Genomic DNA, 21,457 nt, shown 5'->3' with positions numbered 1-21,457 from the left:
TACATGAGGCACTCAATATTTATGAGAACTGAAATCAGCCATCCATTGCTGACACCCATTCCAGCCCCACAAGTCCTCTGCCAAATGAAATCCAGAGCTGCTGGCAAAGTCAAGGATGAGTTACCACCATGGGCCAGGTGTGACTGCCCCTGAATCTCCCAATAGAACAAGTTCACTGTGTTGGCCCAGGCACTTTTCACGTGCCAAGCTCCTTGTTCAACCTCAACTCTGATCTTGTAACCTAATCATCAGCAGGAAGACTCATGTAGCAGAGAGTTGAGGCTCTGCATTGCCCACTGCACTTTCTCTCTCTGAGCCCACACGGCAGCTCGTGGTCCTTCTCTTACTACTATCAGTTAGTTGGAGTTAGCATCTGAAGTGACATCTATTTGCTATCCTAAAATCTAAATTGTTGGTTCTCACCTCTGGCTGTAAATCAGAATCACTGAAGAACTTTTACAAAATACAGGTGTCTGAACTCTACCCATATGGATTCTGATTTCATTGTTCTGGGAGAAGAATGAGGCATTGACAAATTCTAAGAGCTCTCCAGGTGATTCTAATGTGTAAGCAGGATTGAAGGCCACTGGATGAGATGATCACTATAGGGGACTAATAGGGACCAGCTGATCACTATAGGGGCCTAATAGGGACCAGCTGTTGACATGAAGCTAGAAGAAATGATTGGGCCGGTTGAGCCAATCTCTGGTGGCAAGAATATTAGATGGAGTTCTGCATATTCCAGGGTGCAGGAAGCGTGGCCATTTTTCCCTGTTTGCACCCTCTCCTATGTCCATTAACTACCCACCTCACTCTTCTGGCTTCAAACTGTGTGTTTTAAGCTAATATACTAAACTATGTGATTTAAGCGTCTTAACTTGGTCCTTGAGCCTTTCGGTTACACGAGCTTTGTGATAGCTGGTCTTGGAGTTAGCATTGTATGAAGATAATTTCCCATGGGATACCTTTGGGCAATTCTTTTCCCCTCAGAGGATGTCCTCGACACCAGATTTAGGAAAGCAAGCAACAGATTTGGAGTCAAGTCTCCTGCATTTCAGAATTATCTCAGCTACTAACCTCTTCAAGCTTTCATTGGCTCTAGATCTGTCGAATGAGAATGCTAATCCTTCACTCGTAGGATTGTTGTCAAGGTTAAATAATGACAGAGGTAAAAATGTTTTGCAAAACTGTTGTCACTTGTATGACTTTTGTTGTGACACGCAGACATAATATTTTTCTTAATTTATATCTCAGCATTGAAAGAAATCCTAATTCCAGTCTTTTGGTGACAGGCTTAATCTGACTTGGAAAAATGAGAGTCCCAAGGATTTAGCAGGACTGGGGATGTGCCGCAGGTCCTCATTCCCTCAGGGAGGCCACAGAGATGCAGTTCACAGCATTGGCACCGTTGGGAGGAATGCCTACTCAGATCAAGGTACAGACTATTTCCATCTCTCTGGAAAGTTCCGTGAAGAGACTCCCATTACCAGCCAACACTCCACCCACCCAGATAACACTATGTTGACTTGTATCTGCACATATACATTTAGCCTCTTCTTGAATTCAACATCAGTGGGACTAGAAGGGATCCCACTCTTTTCTCCAGACTTCCTTGCTCATGGCTCAGCCAGGCAGGACCAGAATGGACTCAGAAGCTGCAGCATAGCTGAGCTGCAGTGGCTGAGACAACTGCTCGAACCCCAGCTGTGATCAATAATTGATTGCAAGGATGATGTGCGGACATGAATCCCGGTGCCCTTCATCAGGCCGGGCAGCTTCAGGCAGTGGACCCAGTGCAACCTGTTCATAATTTTAACACATTTCACATGCACAGTTTGTTTCACCTCTCAAATAAATTAATTATGGAGACTTTAAAGGATTTTCAGAGGGAATCTCATTACTAACTGCACATTCTGCCCTCCCAATCAATAGTCTTTTCATTTTTATGTAGCAAGTGGAAGAGAAAAAGGGGATTAAAAAAATTTCTTCCATTTCATCATATCCAGCTTTGGCATTTAATAGGTTCTCTGAAACATGCTCAAACTCTCAATTCCCACCGTGTGATACTGGGCAAATTAATTAACCTCTCTGAGCATCACCTTTAGAATACCTCCGCCTTGAATGTCCATCACCCTTGTTGACCACATGAGAAACCCCTATTCATTCTACAAAATCCTACTGCATGCATAAAAGGCAGAAGTTTGACATGGTGATATCACACTTTAGAGTCAGACAGTCCTCCTAGATTCAAATGTTGCTTAAACTTACTAGCTAAGGTGACTATGGTCAAGTTTCTTAAGCCTCAGTCTCCTCATCTACAAAATGGTATCAATATACATGAGTCACATGTAGTTATGAGGAATAAGTGATAGAATGCATGGAAAGCCACTTAGCACAGGCAGGGCTGGACATATAATATATGCTCAATACCTATTGGTTATTATTGTTATTCATTTATTCTTCAACTATGTAACACAGACACCATGCTTAGGTAGAAGCCTTCCATGACCCATTACCCCAATCCAAACCACCTCTCTTGACTGCATTACCTCTCTGCTTTGTGCTCCTTCTAATAACATTTGGGTCACATTCTGTTTTATATTTAGTGGAGTGGACTGTCTCCCTCTGTAAATGCTGAGCTTGGAGCGGGCAGGTAGCAGTCTCATTTGGTTTTGCACTCACAGAGCTTAGTAGGGTATGTGGCCCACAGCAGACACTCACGTTGGTTGAACAGTTGGCATTTAAAGCCTCAGAATACAGGCTGGTGCAAGGTGCTACAGGAGCGTGGAAGAAAAAGAACCTAGTATATATCACGGGGTCATGCAAAAGTGCTAGAGAAGGTGTCATCTAAGCCAGATCTTGAAGGATGAGTTGGAATTAGCCAAGATACAGAAGGAGAACTGCACAGCTGGAGAATTCCCTGAAAAATGCTGCCACAGGTCCTGAGTCCTGGCTCTCAGTGCCTGGGAGAGCAAAGCTGCAGAAGAGGCCTCCACCATGCAGGTGACTGTAGTCACAGCACCTAGGGGTGCCCCTGGCAACAGACACTCCATGAGCCTTCAGACTAGAGATGAAGGTGGGAGCCAGATCCTAGGGAATCTTGGTGTACTCTAAGGAGCAATGAGGTTACAGATGCTCCTCAACTTACAGTGGGATTACATCTCAATAAACTCATCACCAAGTGAAAATACCCAACATTATAGCTTAACCTAGCCTACCTAAAACATGCTTAGAACACTTACAGTAGCCTACAGTTGGGCAAAATCATGAAACACAAAGCCTATTTTTATAATAAATTGTTGGATAGCTCATATAATTGACTGACTACTACACTGAAAGGGAAAAACAGAATGATTGTATGGGTACTCCAAGTATGGTTTCTACTGAATGCGTATTGCTTTCACATCATCATAAAGACAAAAAAAATTAAGTTAAACCATCACAAGTCGGGGACCATCTATATTTTGTGGGGGACAAAGGTGCTCCTGGAGAAACACATTCAGACTTGTATCTTAAAACAAATCCCTCAGGAAACTAGTAGACTATGGCCTGTAGGGGAGGTGTTGAGGCTGGAGACTGCAGGAACGGTGAGGGTGGCCCCTGCCTGCTCTGCCCATTGTCATATCTCCCAATGACTGGCATGTGGCAGATGTGCAGTAAGTATCTATGGAATGACCAAGGAAGGCATATCTAAGAGCCTGGCCTGGAGATCACTTAGGAGAAGTCCCTGTCACTGAGAAGCAATAAGAACCTGGACCAGGGCTGTCCAAAAGAACTTTCTGTGGTAACGGAAATGATCTGTGTCTGAGCCAATTAATGTGGTAGCCACTAGCCACATGTGGTTACTGAGCTCTTGAAATGGGACTAGTGCCACTGAGGGACTGAATTTAATTTATAGCAATGCGCCACTTCTCTGATATGAATTTTCTGTATTAGTTCATTTTCATACTGCTTTAAAGAACTACCTGAGACTGGGAAATCTATGAAGAAAAGAGGTTTTATTGATTCGGTTCCACAGGCTGTCCAGGAAGCATGGCTGGGGAGGGGTCAGGAAACTTACAATCACGGCAGAAGGTGAAGGGGAAGGCAGCATGTCTTATGTGACCAGAGCAGGAGGAAGAGAGAGCAAAGAAGGAAGTGCTACATGCTTTTAAACAACCAGATCTCATGAGAACTCACTCATAATCATGAGAACAACAAGGGGGAGGTACACCCCCATGATCCAATCACCTCCCACCAGGCCCCTCCTCCAACACTGAGGATTAAATTTAAGTATTGATTTCCCCCTCTTGGAATGGGTCTATTTACCCAATACCTGTACCCCATTGTATCTCAAAAGTAATTAACTTGTTTTTTATTTTACAGGCTCATAGGCAGAAGGCACTTGCCTTGTCTCAGATGAGACTTTGGACTTGGACTTTTGAGTTAAGGCTGGAATGAGTTAAGACTCTGTGGGACTGCTGAGAAGGCATGATTGTGTTTTAAAATGTGAGAAAGACATGAGATTTGGAAAGGGCCAGAGGCAAAATGATATGATATGGACACCCAAATCTCATGGCAATTGTAATTCCTAGTGTTGAGAAAGAGACCTGGTGGGAGGTGATTGGATCATGGAGGCAGATTTCCCCCTTGCTGTTCTCATGATACTGAGTGAATTCTCACGAGATCTGATTGTTTAAAATGTGTAGCACCTCCCCCTTCACTCTCTCTCTCCTGCCACCATGTGAAGAAGGTGCTTGCTTCCCCTTCACTTTCTGCCTTGATTGTAAGTTTCCTGAGGGCCCCCCAACGATGCTTCCTGTACAGCCTGCAGAATTGTGAGTCATTTACAGCTCTTTTCTTTATAAATTACCCTGTCTTGGGTAGTTCTTTTTTTTTTTTTTTTTTTTTTTTGTGAGACAGAGTCTCACTCTGTCACCACACTGGAGTGCAGTGGCGCGATCTTGGCTCACACTAACCTCCACCTCCCAGGTTCAAGCAATTCTCCTGCCTCAGCCTCCTGAGTAGCTGGGATTACAGGCACATGCCACCACGCCCACCTAATTTTTTTGTATTTTTAGTAGAGACGGGGTTTCACCATGTTGGCCAGGCTGGTTTCGAACTCATTACCTCAAGTGATCCACTCATCTCAGCCTCCCAAAGTGCTAGGATTACAGGTGTGAGCCACCGCACCCAGCCAGTTCTTTATAGCAGTGTAAAAGCAAACTAATACACTAACCATTCATCATTTTATTTTAACGAGCTCTGTAGACTCATCTAAATACTTTTATGTACCATTCTTGTGCACAAAAAGTAATATATATGTAAAATAAATTATTTACGGTATTAATTAAAATGCTTTAAATCTGTGTTAAACTCTGCTAAATCCCTTTTTGACTCAGACTGGGTAATGTCTATTTTTTCTTTTCCCATATGATATCACACTCTGTGCCATCAAATGCAGTGATAATATAGCATTTCTTGAAAGAGTGCTGCACTACCGTCTCTGAAGGTATTATTTGGAACCACTGACACCCATCCTGCAAGTCTTGGTGCTGAAACTACCTTTACCAAGAGGTATCAATGGAAAGTTTTCAAACACAAACCTGCATTTATATTCATTCCTTGAAAGACCTTGGAATAAAGACCAAGTCCACAGCTTTATGAGCAATGACAACTACATCTCAACAGCCATTTGGCTGACATCTATTGTAACATTCTATTGACTGTGAGACATAACCCGAAGTTAAAATACAAAAAATTGCTCTCAGAGCCAGTGAAATTTAGTATGTGCCAGGCGCTTTCATTCACATTCAACTGATATCCTTTATACTTCTGTGATGAAACAGACACTACATTAGGCACCAAATTACATCAAGAAATAGGCTGTAGAATGCCCTGAAGTCAAGAGACTATAGTATCTTATAACCCTCACAAGAACCCTGCAAAGATGACAAAGATACCCCCACTTTACTGATTTTTTAGCACATTTTACTATAATCCCCATTGTGCAAACAACTCTAAGTACAATTTTGCTTTGTAGGTTTTATAATTTAGTGGTGGAGCTTAGATAGCACACCTGGTATTCCTTACTTTTAAACATACATGAAACCCACTAAAAAAGTAAAAGTAATTTTAACAATTTAAACAATTTAAAACAATCCAGAACTGAACTGAACAGAGGTTTGGCTGTTTCCACATAAAGGTTTTTACCAATTCTTTTAAAAATGAATTGTAGATAAATATCAAAGGCCCACTGTATCATATCTCTTGCACAAAAGTATGCTTATACTAGCTGTATCCAGTTATTATTCCAATGTGTGAGTATAGACATTCTCAACTGAACTATTTTATAGTCACCAAAGGACGCCTTACATATTTCTGTAAACAGAAAAAAATATTTTTGATAGCAACACTATAGAGTAGCAGTCAGGAGCACAGACTCTAAAGCTAGGTTGCCTGGGTCCAAATCTTGTGCTGCTCACCAGATGAGCGACCTGGGCAAGTTATTTCTCTTGTCTATACCTCAGTTTCCTCTACTGTAAAGTGGAGATGATGATGATGATTGTATCCCTCTAATAATCTGTTTGAGTATTAAATTAGTTAATGTGCATAAAGCATTCCAAACAATATATTGTATATAGTCAGCACTATATAAGCATTAGCCAAAATTATTCTTATACCCAGATAATTTTTAGATCTCAGTTGGTGTCCAACAGTATTACAGTCAAGATCCCAGTGCCCAGGAGTGATTGAATCAATGAATGAATGAATGAATGGATGTTGCTTTTACAAGGGGCATTTCTGGGTAAGGGAGCAGCACGTTGTCTTTGCACTAATTAGACAAATACTCTGACCACCCTAGACATGCACATCAGCAAGTGAGTTCTTGAACCATGAGAACTAAAGAGAACTCAGAAATCATTTTGTCACTTACATAAAATCCAGTTCCAATTTTAAAATATCCTGTTTATAAAAGCTCAACTCTGAGTTCACTTAACTCTGAATGAATATTTAAACATTATTTTCTACAGTGCCTCCAAAGAATTAAGTGTCTTCAGAAGAATAACTTTCAATTAATACTCAACAAGTAAAAGGGAACTAGTTAAGGTCGACACCCATTTTTTCCCTTACTTTATAATTAATGGAGTGATTGCTTTGCTTTGGCAACTACAACTATGAAAAAAAAAAAAAACAAACACAAGCTTCAGGGTTGGAGACTGGGAGAAGTGTGTGAAATACAGAGTTCTACTTACATATTCAGTATTCTACAGTCTCTTCTCATTTTTCCTGAGGCTTTGTTTGAAAGCTTCTGCCTTTGCTCCATTTTCACCCAATTTGCTGAGAACAATGATTTCAGCCTTCTGAATTTGTTTTGGAGGGAATTGAGAGTGAGCATGTTGCAGCTTTTAGAAATGTTTAAAAAGAACTGTCTCTCGGCTTCTATCAGGGGATTAAGGGAAGCTGGGAAGCTGTGCTGTTCGGAGCTGCATGGAGGAGCTGGTGAACCAAGGGACAAGGGGAAGGAATCTTAAAAGTTATCAGGGAGAATGGAAAATGAAATTCAGTATTGGATCATCACAGGTAGGTAAGAAAACCCCAGTTCTGATCTGGTACTTGGGTACCAGTAGACACAGTTGGTCTTGCCTGCCCAGCATCCATTCCATCATCTTTACTTCCCTTTGCAGAGTTCCTCATGCCTCACTGTCAGCTTGTAGATATCCAGTGGAACTGATCACTCTCATCCCTAGAATGACCATATAATTTATCTTCAAACTTATGGCATTGTGAGAATAAATGTTTTTAAAATCGTAATTATGTAATTTTTGAACTATGTAGTGACCAATAAATTGATTTTATTAAACGGATGGGCCTATGAAAAGTCCTCTTCAAAAACTATTTTCAAAAATACATTTTTTCCAAAAAATAAAACATATGCACAACCATTAGAGTAAAATATGAGGTGGGGAAGAGGGACATCAAATTTTATTTATATTGATTTTCTGAAAATTAAAAATAAGCAAAATAATTATTCTTCACACATCATTAGGTATTTCAATCAATTTCTTTCTTTTTTTTTTTTCGATACAAGATCTCACTCTGTTACCCAGGCTGGACTGCAGGGGCCCGATCATGGCTCACTGCAGCCTCAATCTTAGTCTCAAGCATTCCTCCCACCTCAGCCTCCTGAATAGCTGAGACTACAGGTGCATACCACCACATTCGGCTAACTGTGTGTGTGTATATATAGAGATGGGATCTCACTATGTTTCCCAGGCTGGTCTAGAGCTCCTCAGCTCAAGCAATCCTCCCATCTTGGACTCCCAAAGTGCTGGGATTACAGATGTGAGCCACCATGGCCGGCCCAATCATTTTCTTAACCATATCTGTCTCTAGTACAATGTCAAGGGTATTTTCTGAAGAATTAATGATCATTTTTAATATTTTCATAAAACTGCATGCACTATGACACTGGTTGAAAGCTTGAATAGACTCTCTTATCTGTAGATTCAAACATTTCCCATATCTAATTGTTGATAAGTAGTAAGGAAAAAAGTATGCCAGGCTGAAGAAGAGTTTTTTTGGTTTTTTTGTTTGTTTACTGTGGATATACTTTAGTCTTTTTTGTTTACAACTGAAAACTCTTGGAATTCAAAATTAACATCCTTGCCAGTGAGCTTCTTATAGACACCAGAAAAAGTCTCAACTCTGTGTTCCACAGTGTTCTGCTGTGTTTGTCTGAATGAACCTTCATGAGCCGGCTGCCATCCAGTTTCAGGCAGATTCTCTTGTGCACAATTTCACTTGGGAAAACCAAGTCCTCAAGGAGGGGAATATGCATCGCTGTCGGAGTACGACTCCTGGGACGCTTTTGCTTATTTTCTGTATGGCTTTTTTGAGTTGCCTTAGGCAGAATTCTCCTCTGAATAATAAAAACAACATTCTTCCCCACTGAACTTTTTCTCCAGTTCATGTACTAGCCAGATGTGGATTTTCTGGAAACACTCAGTTGAGGAACAGGAATAAAGATGATGATAGCTTTCTGACCACCACCAACTTCAATTTACTTGGCTGCCATGATATTCAGCTCCCTGAACTGAGCCTGAGGTTCATCTCCAGCTTCAGAAGTGCCTGGAAGAGCTACTCTCGAACATATTCAGCTTCTTGCAGCTGGGATTCATGATCTTGGTGCTCGAACTGAACAAGTCCTCTTTGCTGAGCTGGGGCTTAAGAAGGTGCCCAAGTATTATAAAAGGCTTCTCAAATTCCAGCAGCCTGAAGAGATTTCTTTAAATCCAACATCAGCTTAATTACAAAAATTTTGCAGTTTTGTCATTATGCATATGTTTAAAAATTATATACAATTGACAGGAAAGCTCTATTTTGATCCATAGAATATCACAGCCTATTCAGATGCATTTCTGAATTATGTGTATAGTACAACCAATTCCATGTACAATTTTCCTTGATAGGTTTCAAATTTAGTTTTCAAAAGTTGTTTTACCCTGACATCATGTTTTTCCAAAAATTGTAAATGTATTTATTACCCTAAATAATTTTATCTTCAATGTTGATCTTTCTAACTTAATCTACAACATCCATAATAATGTCAAATGTTTCACCATTAATAGAACAAATTTCCAAATTTAGTTTGTTTTCAATAATTGGGTGAACAATGTAAACCCATATAGATATTAACTAATTCTAGAAGTTAACTTTTCTATCTGAACCATCTCAGAACATGGATATAAAGCTGGCACCCATTTAACTGTCTGCAAATTTCTTTTTAATGGAGACAACACACTAACAGCTATCGTATTACTTTTTGTATTGCACAAGAAAACTTGGTATAAACAATGAGCAAACTGAATTTAGAAGAGCAGTCACTTGATCTAGAAGAAGAGTCATAATTCGGCCAGGTGCGGTGGCTCACACCTGTAATCCCAGCATTTTGGGAAGCCAAGGCGGGTGGATCACGAGGTCAGGAGATCAAGACCATCCTGGCTAACACTGTGAAACCCCATCTCTACTAAAAATACAAAAACAAAATTAGCCAGGTGTGGTGGCGGGCACATGTGGTCCCAGCTACCCAGGAGGCTGAGGCGGGAGAATGGCATGAACCCGGGAAGCAGAGCTTGCAGTGAGCCAAGATCAGGCCACTGCACTCCAACCTGGGCAACAGAGCAAGGCTCTTGTCTCAAAAAAAAAAAAAAAAAAAAAAAAAAAAAAAAGGAAGAGTCGTGATTCACAGAGGGATAGACAAAAGCACCTATGGCCATGGCACGTGTTAATTTATCATTGTAAGTCACAATCTTAAAATAACTACCAACACTGGAAGTAGATCCTGATGCTCCCATAGACTTGTGCCTTCTAGTTTTCAAGTGGTTAGTGAAAATATTATGCCCTCTCCCATACCTATGATAAAGCTATGATAAAGTCAATAAATATCTTGTACAAGTTAACCTTTATCATCAACTTTCTTGTGGGTTTTTTGTTTGTTTGTTTTTGTGGTTTTTTGTTGTTGTTTGTTTTGTTTTGTTTTTTTGAGACTGAGTCTCACTCAGTTCCCCAGGCTGGAATGCAGTGGCGCAATTTCGGCCCACTGCAACCTCCACCTTCCAAGTTCAAGTAATTCCCGTGCCTCAGCCTCCTGAGTAGCTGGGTTTACAGGCACGCGCCACCAACGCCCATCTAATTTTTGTATTTTTAGTGGAGACGGGGTTTCACCATGTTGGCCAAGCTGATCTTGAACTCCTGATCTCAAGTGATCCACCTGCCTCGGCCTCCCAAAATGCTAGGATTACAGGCATGAGCCACTGCACTCGGCCTATGATCAGCTTTCTTGAGAAATTAACATTCGTTCGTTAATTTTTCAACAAACAAGCATATTTTTTAACTCACTGATGTTAAAATAATATTAAAAGTCATTGCAAAATAGAAAAAATATTACTAAACAATGAAACAAATAGTTGCAGATTTCACCACACAGTAATTGACAAAAGCACTGTGGCAAGAACATTCAGATTATTTTCTATTATAATGCAAGCCATTTGGAGGAAATGAGTGCACGGCATAGAGAATATAATGTGTACTACCGCCCAAGACCAAAAGAATTTGCAAGCCCAAGCTGCTCTTCCCTAAGCATCCAGCTTACTGCCCTTGAGAACAGGTATTAGTTATTTTATGCCAGGGTCCAGACAAGAGAGTCATCACGGCTGGATGACTTTTAGATTTAACTACGGACTAAACTCAAGCGTCTTCACTACATGTTTCTCTCATATGACCGGAGTCGTCTATGGCAAAAGGTGGAAATACAAAGTAGGGGTCTACCAAACCCATTTCCATGTATTTTTAATGTCACTATTAATAACATTTTATTAAAAATAAAGAAATCAGGGTAAATGCTAAACCACCCAAGAAAGACAACAGGCACAAACTTAGACCCTGTCCTACAAACCAGAGCACATGATCATCAGAGAGACAGGCGCCTCCTAGCCTGACCTATCAGAGCTCTGCAGCCTCCTGGCCACAATGATTGGTTCCAAGTTGAACACATGACTCTTGTTGAACCAGTAAGAATCAGCTCCAGATCTTTTGCTGGGAATTTTTTTTTTTTTTTTTTTTTTTTTTTTTTTTTTTTGAGATGGAGTCTAGCTCAGTTGCCCAGGCTGCAGTGCAATGGCACCATCTTGGCTCACTGCAACCTCCACCTCCTGGGTTCATGCAATTCTCCCGCCTCAGCCTCCCGAGTAGCTGGGATTACACTCAGCTGGGATTACTGCCTGAGCAAGGCCCAAGACAGGAATGAAAACGCGTTTGTTAAGCCATCTTATGATGTACACAGTGCTTTTCATAGTGCAGCTATCACTCCAGGCCCATTTTAAAGGCTTGAGCAGTTGAAAAGGACAAAGAGATGATCTGCTGGTCAACAAATCTCAAATATTTACCTAGCAGGGATGGTTTAACATACACAAGTCAATAAATGTAACACATCACATAAACATATGATCATCTAATAGATGCAGAGAAAGCATTTGAAATCCAGCATCCCTTTATGATAAAAACTCTCAACAAGCTAGATATAGAAGGGACCAACCTCAAAGTAATAAAAGCCATATATAACAAACCTACAGCCAACATCATCCTGAATGGGGAAAAGTTGAAAGCATTCCCCATTAGAACAGGAACAAGACAAGGATTCCCACTTTCACCACTCCTGTTCAACATAGTTCTGGAAGTTCTAGCCAGAGTTAATTAGGCAAGAGAAAAATAAAGGGCATCCAAATTGGAAAGGAGGAAGTCAAACTATCGCTGTTTGCAGATGAGATGATTGTATATCTAGAAAATCCTAAAGACTCCCCCAAATAATCTTAGATTTGATGAATGAATTCAGTAAAGGATCAGGTTACAAAATCAATGTATACAAGTCAGTATCACTGCTATACACCAACAACAACCAAGCTGAGAATCAAATCAAGAGCTCAATCCCTTTTTACAGCAGCTGAAAAATAAAGTAAGAAAGTAATGTAGGCCTGGCACAATGTCTCCCGCCTGTAATCCCAGCACTTTGGGAGGCCGAGGTGGGTGGATCACGAGGTCAAGAGATCGAGACCATCCTGGTCAACATGGTGAAACCCCGTCTCTGCTAAAAATACAAAAATTAGCCAGGCGTGGTGGCACGCGCCTCTAGTCCCAGCTACCTGAGAGGCTGAGGCAGGAGAACTGCTTGAACCCGGCAGGCAGAGGTTGCAGTGAGCTGAGATCTCACCACTGCACTCCAGCCTGACAGAACAAGACTCCATCTCAAAAAAAAAAAAACTGAAGTAAAATACCTGAGAATACACTTAACCAAGGAGGTGGAAGATCTCTGTAAACTACAAAACACTGCTGAAAGAAATCATAGATGACCCAAACAAATGGAAATCCATCCCGTGCTCATAGACTGGAAGAATCAATATTATGAAAATGACCATACTGCCCAAAGCAGTCTACGGATTCAACGCAATTCCCATCAAAATACCAACAGCATTTTTTACAGAACTAAAAAAAACATTCTAAAATTTATATGGAATCAAAAAAGAACCCAAATAGCAATGGCAATACTAAGCAAAAAGAACAAATCTGGAGGCATCACATTACTGAACTTCAAATTATACTACAATGCTATAGTTATCAAAATAGCACGGTACTGGTATAAAAGTAAGCACATAAACTAATGGAACAGAATAGAGAACCCAGATATAGAGTCAAATATGTCCAGCCAACTGATCTTTGACAATGCATACAAAAGCACAAATTGGGGAATTGACACCTTATTTAATAAATGGTGCTGGAAAAACTGACAAGCCACAAGAATTAAACTGGATCCTCATCTCTCACCTTACATAAAAATCAACTCAAGATGGATCAAAGACTTTAAAAGACCTCAAACTATAAAAATTCTAGAAGATGAAATTGAAAAAACTCTCCTAGACATCAGGCTAGGCAAAGAATGCATGGCAAAGACCCCCATAAGCAAATGCAACAAAACCAAAAATATATAAAGGGGACCTAATTAATGAAAAAGCGTCTGCACAGCAAAAGAAATAACCAGCAGAGTAAACAGACAACCTACAGAGAAAATATTTGCAAACTACACATCCAGCCAAGGATCCAGAATCTGCAAGAAACTCAAACAAATCAGCAAGAAAAAAATAATAATAATCCCATTTAAAAATGGGCAAAGGACATGAATAGACAATTCTCAAAAGATAAATAAATGCCCAACAAACATGAAAAAATGTTCAACATCTCTAATCATCAGGGAAATGCAAATCAAAACCACAATGAGATACCACCTTACTCCTGCAAGAATGGTGACTATTAAAAAGTCAGGAAACAATAGATGTTGGCGTGGATGCGGGAAAAAGGGAATGCTTATACACTGCTTGTGGGACTGTAAATTAGTACAACCTCTATGGAAAGCAGTATGGAGATTCCTCAAAGAGCAAAACGTAGATCTACCATTTGATCCAGCAATCCAGCTACTGGGGATCTACCCAGAGAAAAAGAAGTCATTATATGAAAAAGACACTTGCACACATGTGTTCATAGCATCACAATTCACAATTGCACAGGTGTGGAACCAACCTAAGTGGCCAACAACTATTAAATGGATAAAGAAAATGTGGTATAGATACACCATGGAATACTACTCAGCCAGTAAAAGGAATGAAATAATGTCTTTTGCAGCAACTTAGATGGAGCTAGAAGACATTGTTCTAAGTGAAATAACACAGAAATGAAAAACCAAAAACTGTATGTTCTCACTTATAAGTGGAAGCTAAGCTATGAGTATGAAAAGGCATACAGAGTGACATAATGGACGTTAGGGACTCGGAAGGGAGAAGGTGGGAGGGGAGCTAGGAATAAAAAACTACATATTAGGTACAATGTACACTACTCGGGTGACACAGGTGCACTAAAATCTTAGAATTCACCACTAGATAATCCATCCATGTAACCAAAAACCACTTGTACCCCAAAAGCTATTGAAATATAAATAAATGAGGTAATGAGGAGAAATAAATATTCAGAACTTTGAATCGTGTGTGTGTGTATGTGTGTGTGTGTGTGTGTGTGTGTAGCACTTATTGAACCCGAGTAACTCTCCACTCTCCTGGATGCCATGCAAAATAAAAACAAAGAAGAAGAAAAGATCTTTGGCTTTTAAGGAATTTAAAGGCAGAGTTGAGTGCATGAGATAGAGAAAGCATGGGAGCTAGACTCGCTTTATAATAACTCACTCATGTGATAACTAACCCGCCTCTGCAAGAAGGACATTAATACATCCATGAGGGCTCCACCCTCATGACCCAATCACTGCTTCTTAGGCTCCACCTCCCAATGCTGTTGCATTGGGGATTAAGTTTCCAACACATGAACTTTTGGGGGACACAGTGAAACCATAGCAGTGTGATTCTGGCTTTAACTGCAGTTTCCCTCATTAGAGAACTACTGGATCTTTAGGGAAAGAAATGTTCCAGTCCTGATCCAGTTGCGTGTGTTCTTTGAAGTTCCCTGTTTACTGGCATGTCAGGCTACCTTGCACCATGTTTCACTGGCTAATTGAGAAGCACTCTGTTTCTCTGCCACTGCTCAAAGGCTTCATCGTCATCTACATTTCTAAGCTGTAGTTTTTATTACCCCTCATTTGATACCTCATAGATCTGTGCATTGGTGGAACTTATGGAGGCTCATATTTCTCCACTCATACTCCGTAAAATTTCCTGCTGCTGCAGCCTCTTTCTCTCAGCTGTCAGGTCAAGGACTACATCAACAGTGGGTTTTAGTAAAAAGAGAACACTTTCCAAACTGTTCTTAATTTTCCCAACTTTTGAAATGAAAAAAAAACCAAATCTATTATTACTTACTGGGTTGTGCTATCAAATATCCCTTCACCATCTGCAAAGGTCAGGGTTTTGTTTTCTAACAATATATTGCCCACTTATTAGGATGATAGTAATCAATTGTAAATGTCACTGAAATGGTATAGACAGTAAATGCCACGGAAATCTACAAAAGAGAACTCTCACTTCCTGAGTAGACTTCCATTCATTTGCTCATTTATTCATTCAATGAATATTTATTGATAATCTACACACATCAGGCACTAAGCTAGGCACAGACATGGCCTCTGCCATCGTGGAGCTTTTAGAGACATATAGAAAATAGTCACACAGATATGGAGATAATAACAGTGTGGTAAGTGCAATGCAAAACAAAACAAAAGAAAACAAAAAAAAGATGCAGAGAGCTATGAGAAAAAAAACAGCCAGCATGGGAGTGAAATTTAATTTGGATTTAGAATGAAAGTAAGATTTAATTGGGCTATAGGCAATACACAAGATTTATTATGATCAGAGTCTAACCAACAAAGAAAATGATTGAGTGTTGAGGCCTCTCAAGAGAGTCCCAAATAGTTAAAGACAATTATGATGACTTCTAAGTACCAGCAGGTGGTGACCCCTAACAGGTCAGGGGACAATAATGTCCCAAGATGAGCCCCTCTCAGAAACTTGGGACCTCTTCTGACACAGGTTTGATACTCACCTTCTGCTCCGATTCACTCTCACCAGTGGAGTACCCCAAACTGTGATGCTGGCGAATCTTTGTTTTGGTGTTGAAACGGGAAAAGTTCCCTTATCCCCCTCGCAGGGCATGTGATGAGTGGCTCACTTCTTCGGTGCCCCACTGCTCAAACCCCTAGGGGGAGCATGCAGATGGGCTGGTGGGTCCCCAACCTCTAGCAGTGTTTATAGAGTTGAATGTTTACAGCTCCTGAGGCCTCAACGGGCATGTGTTACAGGGTGGTCTTTTAGTTTAGCCATTTGTAGGTGGCTTGTGTTAGTCAGCTCAATTAGACCCCCCTGCTGTATCATGAGAACAGAAGGCTTTCTGTATCCCGGGATTTCTTGCCTTGGTGTACTGGAAGAACGGGAGGACACGTGGGCTTGGAGAATGAGTGCAACGTTTTATTGAGTGCGAGTAGCTCTCAGCAGATGGGGGAGCCAGAAGGGTGATGGAGTGAGAAAGTGGTTTTATTCCCAGAGTCAGGCAGCTCAGTGGCCTAGGCTCTCCTCCAACCATCCCATCCAAACTCTGAGCCGTTCCACCGGTCGACAGCCAGCTGGTGTGCTCTTTCTTAGGTGTGCTCCCCTCATCGACCTCTCAACGTCCAACCACTTGGGTGTTCTTCCGCCAATGTGTTCCTCTTTACTTCCAGCCACATGTGTCTCTGCCTGCTAGGGTCTCAGGGGGGTTTATAGGCACCAGATGGGGGTGTGGCAGCCCAGGGTGGTCTTGGGAAATGCAACATTTGGGCAGGAAAACAGAAATGACTCTCGTCATCTAGGTCCATGGGCATGGGGCCCAGGAGTGGAGCCCTAGCCAAGACCACGCCCTTCCCTTCCCAGCACTTCCCTTCCCCGCTTCTGTATCAGTAACACTCTTTGAGTACACAAGCGAATCCATCCAGCATCCTTGTGCACCAGCATAGGAGTGGGTAATAATAAGGGAAGTCTTGAAGAGAGTCTCATTTGGTCAGTCACTGAGCCCAATTGGCCAGTTACTGAGTAATGATCCCAATGTTCTTTAACCTGTTGTTGAGTACATGGGAAAGGATTGGTCGAGGCTGCCTTTTTCTCCGCCCAGGACCAGCAAACGGTCAAACAGGAAGGGGGCAGTGAGCATCAGATCTTAAATCTAAAATTTCCTCTCAGTAGCCCTATCCTTAATTAAACCAAGTGCACAGTGTTTCCTTACTGCAGGATTTCCTCATGTCTTTTTATGCCTTTGTTTATTGTGAATTTCTAGGAAAGGAGTGTTTTATGCAGTGTTTTCTAATCTTTTTTTTTTTTTTCTTTTTCTTTTGGAGACGGAGTCTCGCCCTGTCACCAGGCTGGAGTGCAGTGGCGTGATCTCGGTTCACTGCGACCTCTGTCTCCCAGGTTCAAGTGACTCTCCTGCCTCAGCCTCCTGAGTAGCTGGGATTACAGGTGTGTGTCACTACACTCGGCCAAATATTTGTATTTTTAGTAGAAACAGGGTTTCACCATGTTGGTCAGGCTGGTCTCGAACTCCTGACCTCGTGATCCACCTGCCTCGGCCTCCCAAAGTGCTGGGATTACAGGCGTGAGCCACTGCGCCCAGTCGTTTTCTAATCTTCTATGACTACTGCTTTAGGTTGTACACTGTTTGCCGTGCTTCCGGTTTCTCTCACTAAAAGAAGAATATACATTTCTACACTGATGAACTCAAGTGAAAGGGCAGAAGTGATTCATATCACTTCCTGTTGTCATGTCTGGCAAAGCTTTAAGAGTCAGCTCACGTCTCCTCTTGTCTCTTTCCCTCTGCCATGGCAGTCATCAATATTCCAGAAGCAGCCTAGTCCACATACAGAGTCCCGGAGTGAAGATGATGTAGCACAAACTTGCAGTCATGGCACCATGAACAGGTTGTATGCATAAAAAATAGGTCCTTGTTGTTTAAGCCACTGAAGTTCCACCGTCATTTGTCATCACAGCATAACTAGCCTGGCAGTTCTCAAAGTGCAGTCTTCAAACTCCTGTGGGTCCTCAGACCCTTTCATGGTATCCATTAAGTCAAAACTTGTTTCTGTTTTGTTTTGTTTGATATGGAGTCTCACTCTGTGGCCCAGGTTGGAGTGCAATGGTGCAATCTCTGCTCACTGCAACCTCCGCCTCCTGGGTTCAAGTGATTCCCCTGCCTCAGCCTCCCCAGTAAGTGGGATTACAGGTACGCACCACCACACCCGGCTGATTTTTGTACTTTTAGTTTGTATTTTTAGGTTTTGTATTTTAGTTTCACCATGTTGGCCAGGCTGGTCTTGAACTCCTGACCTCAGTTGATCCACCCATTCGGCCTCCCAAAGTGCTGAGGTTATAGACATGAGCCACTGTGCCCAGCCAAAACTATGTTTGCAATTAATAATACTGGGACATTGTTTGCCTTTTTCATCATGTTGACATTTACATGAATGATGTAAAAGTAATGGTGGGTCTCCATACATTTGTGTTGCCATGAAAGAGTATCTGAGACTAGGTAATTTACAAAGAAGAAAAGGTATATTTGGCTCATGGTTCTTCAGGCTGTACAAGAAGCATGACACCAGCATCTGCTGGTGAGGGTCTCAGGCTGCTTCTACTCATGGTGGAAGGAGAAGGGGAGCTGGCTTGTGCAGAGATCACGTAGCCAGGAAGCAAAAGAGAGGGGAGGTTCTAAGCTTTCTATAAATAACCAGCTCTCTCAGGAGCTAACAGAGTGAGAAGTCATTCACCTCCCACCCAAGGAAGGCCTTAACTTATTCATGAGGAATCCACCCTTGTGACCCAAACACCTTTACTGCACCCCACCTCCAACACTGGGGATCAAATTTGCATTATGAGGGTTGGAGGGTCAAATATCCAAACTATAGCAATGGGTAAAATGTCTAGTCCTTGTCACAAATCATAGTAGATTACCAAACTGTACTTAATAGCCATTGTAGTTTTCACCCCCATGCAGTCATAGCTTTTTTTAAATGCAAAAGTTCTTGCCAGGAACTGTGGTACATGCCTGTAATCTCAGCACCTTGGGAAGCCAAGGCAGAAAGATAGCTTGAGCCCAAGAGTTTGAGACCACCCTGGGCAACATAGCAAGACCCCATCTCTTTAATAAATAAAACATTAGGCATGGTGGTGCATCACTGCAGTCACAGCTACTTGGGACACTGAGGTGGGAGGATCATTTGAGCCTGGAAGCTTGAGGTGCAGTGAAACATGATTATGCCCCTGCACTCCAGCCTGAGTGACAGAGCAAAACCTTGTCCCCAAAAATTAAAAAATAAAATCAATAATAAATAAATAAAATGTAAGTTTTGCCTTATCACTTAATGCAACAGAAAAAAAAGACTAATTTTTTTAAATCTCACTTTTGAGTACACATCTTCTTAATATTCTTTGTGATTAAATATAATGTAGACATAAAGCTCTTTCACTACATACCAAAATACTGTGGTTTGTCATGAGAAAAAATACGATTGTTTGAGCTACAAACTGAATTAGCTACTTTTCCATTTTAAAAAAATTTCTTATTTATAAGGATGACTGACAGACAAATTACAGTTATTCAGACTTAATTATCTGGCAAACATATTCTTGCTAATGATAAACTTCAGATTTTCAAGTGAATCTTAGCATTTTGGAAAACTTTTATCTGACACTGTGAGCTTGGTAGCTGCTAATACTTAAATAATTTTTTCCTAATGAGATCAGTGGTAATGTGAATGAATGTGGATTTTTTCATATTATATAAGAAAATGTGGGCCAAGCATGGTGGCTCACACACGTAATCCCAGAACTTTGGGAGGCCAAGGTGGACGGATCACTTGAGGTCAGGAGATCGAGACCAGCCTGGCAAACATGGCGAACCCTTGCCTCTACTAAAAATACAAAAATCAGCTGGGCATGGTAGCGCATGCCTGTAATCTCAGCTACAGGGAGGCTAAGGTAGGGAAATCACTTGAACCTGGGAGGCAGAGGTTGCACCACTGAGCCAAGATTGTACCACTGCACTCCAGCTTCCAGCTTGGGCAACAGAGCGAGACTCCATCTCAAAAAAAAAAAAAAAAAAAAAAAAAAAACAAAGAAAAGAAAATGTGCCACAACAAATTAGGCTTCAAAGAAGCATACCTCAAAATAATAAGAAACATCTATGACAGACTGACAGCCAACATCATGCTGAATGGGCAAAAGCTGGAAGCATTCACCTTAAGAACAAGAGTAAGACAAGAATGCCCACTCTCACACTCCTATTCAGCATAGTACTGCAAGTCTTAGCAAGAGCACTCAGGCAAAAAAAAGGAAAGAAAAGGCATCCAAATAGAAAAAGAAGAAGTCACATTATCTTTCTTCTCCGGCAATACGATTCTATACCCAGAAAACCTAAGAACTCCACGAAAAGGCCCCTAGAACTGAAAAGGGATTTTGGTAAATCAGGATATAAAATCAGTGTACAAAATTAGTAGCATTTCTATACACCAATAATGTTCAAGCTGAGAGCCAAACAAGAACACAATCTCATACACAATAGTCACAAATAAAATAATAAAATAAAATAAATACCCAGGAACACATCCAACCAAGGAGATGAAAGATCTCCACAAGAAGAAATACAAAACACTGCTGAAAGAAATTATAGATGATACAAACAAATGGAAAAACATTCCATACTTATGCACTGGAAGACTCAATACCATTAAAATGGTAATGCTACCCAAAGCAATCTATAGATTCAATGCTATCCCTATCAAACTACCAACATCATTTTTCACAGAATTAGAAAAAAAAAAAAAAAACTATTCTAAAATTCATGTGGAACCAGAAAAGAGTCCAAACAGCCAAAAAAAAAAAACCTGGAGGCTTCACATTACCTGTTGTTAAACTACGCTATACCACTACAGTAACCAAAAGAGCATGATACTGTAGGGTACAAACACACACACATAGACCAATGGAGCAGAATAGAGAACCCAGAAATAAAGCCACATGCCTACAACCATATGATCTTCTACAGACACCACAAAAATAAACAATGGGGAAAGGACTCCCTATTCAATAAGCAATACTGACATAACTAGGTAGCCATATTCAGGAAAATGAAATTGAACCCCTACCTTTTACCACATACAAAAAAATTAACTTAAGAATTTAAATATAAGACCTCAAACTATAAAAATCCCAGACAAAAACCTGGGAAATACTCTTCTCAACATTAGCCTTGGCAAAGAATTTATGGCTAAGTCCTCAAAAGCAACTGCAACAAAAACAAAAATTGACAAGTGGGATTTAATTAGACTAAAGAGCTTCTGCACAGCAAGAGAAACTATCAACAGAGTAAACAGACAACGACAGAATGGGAGAAAATATTTGCAAACCAT

General features: G+C 40.9%; 1 protein-coding gene and 1 pseudogene across 1 annotated transcript in view; one reads left to right on the top strand and one right to left on the bottom strand.

Annotated features, from left to right (window-relative positions):
* MED28 (mediator complex subunit 28) overlaps positions 1–21,457 on the top strand; it is a 1,184,036-nt gene that overhangs the window by 993,950 nt on the left and 168,629 nt on the right. The gene's annotated exons all lie outside the window — the stretch shown is intronic.
* LOC126954463 (40S ribosomal protein S7-like) lies at positions 8,294–16,181 on the bottom strand (annotated as a pseudogene).

This window comes from Macaca thibetana, chromosome 5 (assembly GCF_024542745.1).
Source record: "Macaca thibetana thibetana isolate TM-01 chromosome 5, ASM2454274v1, whole genome shotgun sequence".
Taxonomy (NCBI): domain Eukaryota; kingdom Metazoa; phylum Chordata; class Mammalia; order Primates; family Cercopithecidae; genus Macaca; species Macaca thibetana.
The sequence above is the reverse complement of the archived record's forward strand: the minus strand, read 5'-3'. Positions and strand labels throughout refer to the sequence as shown.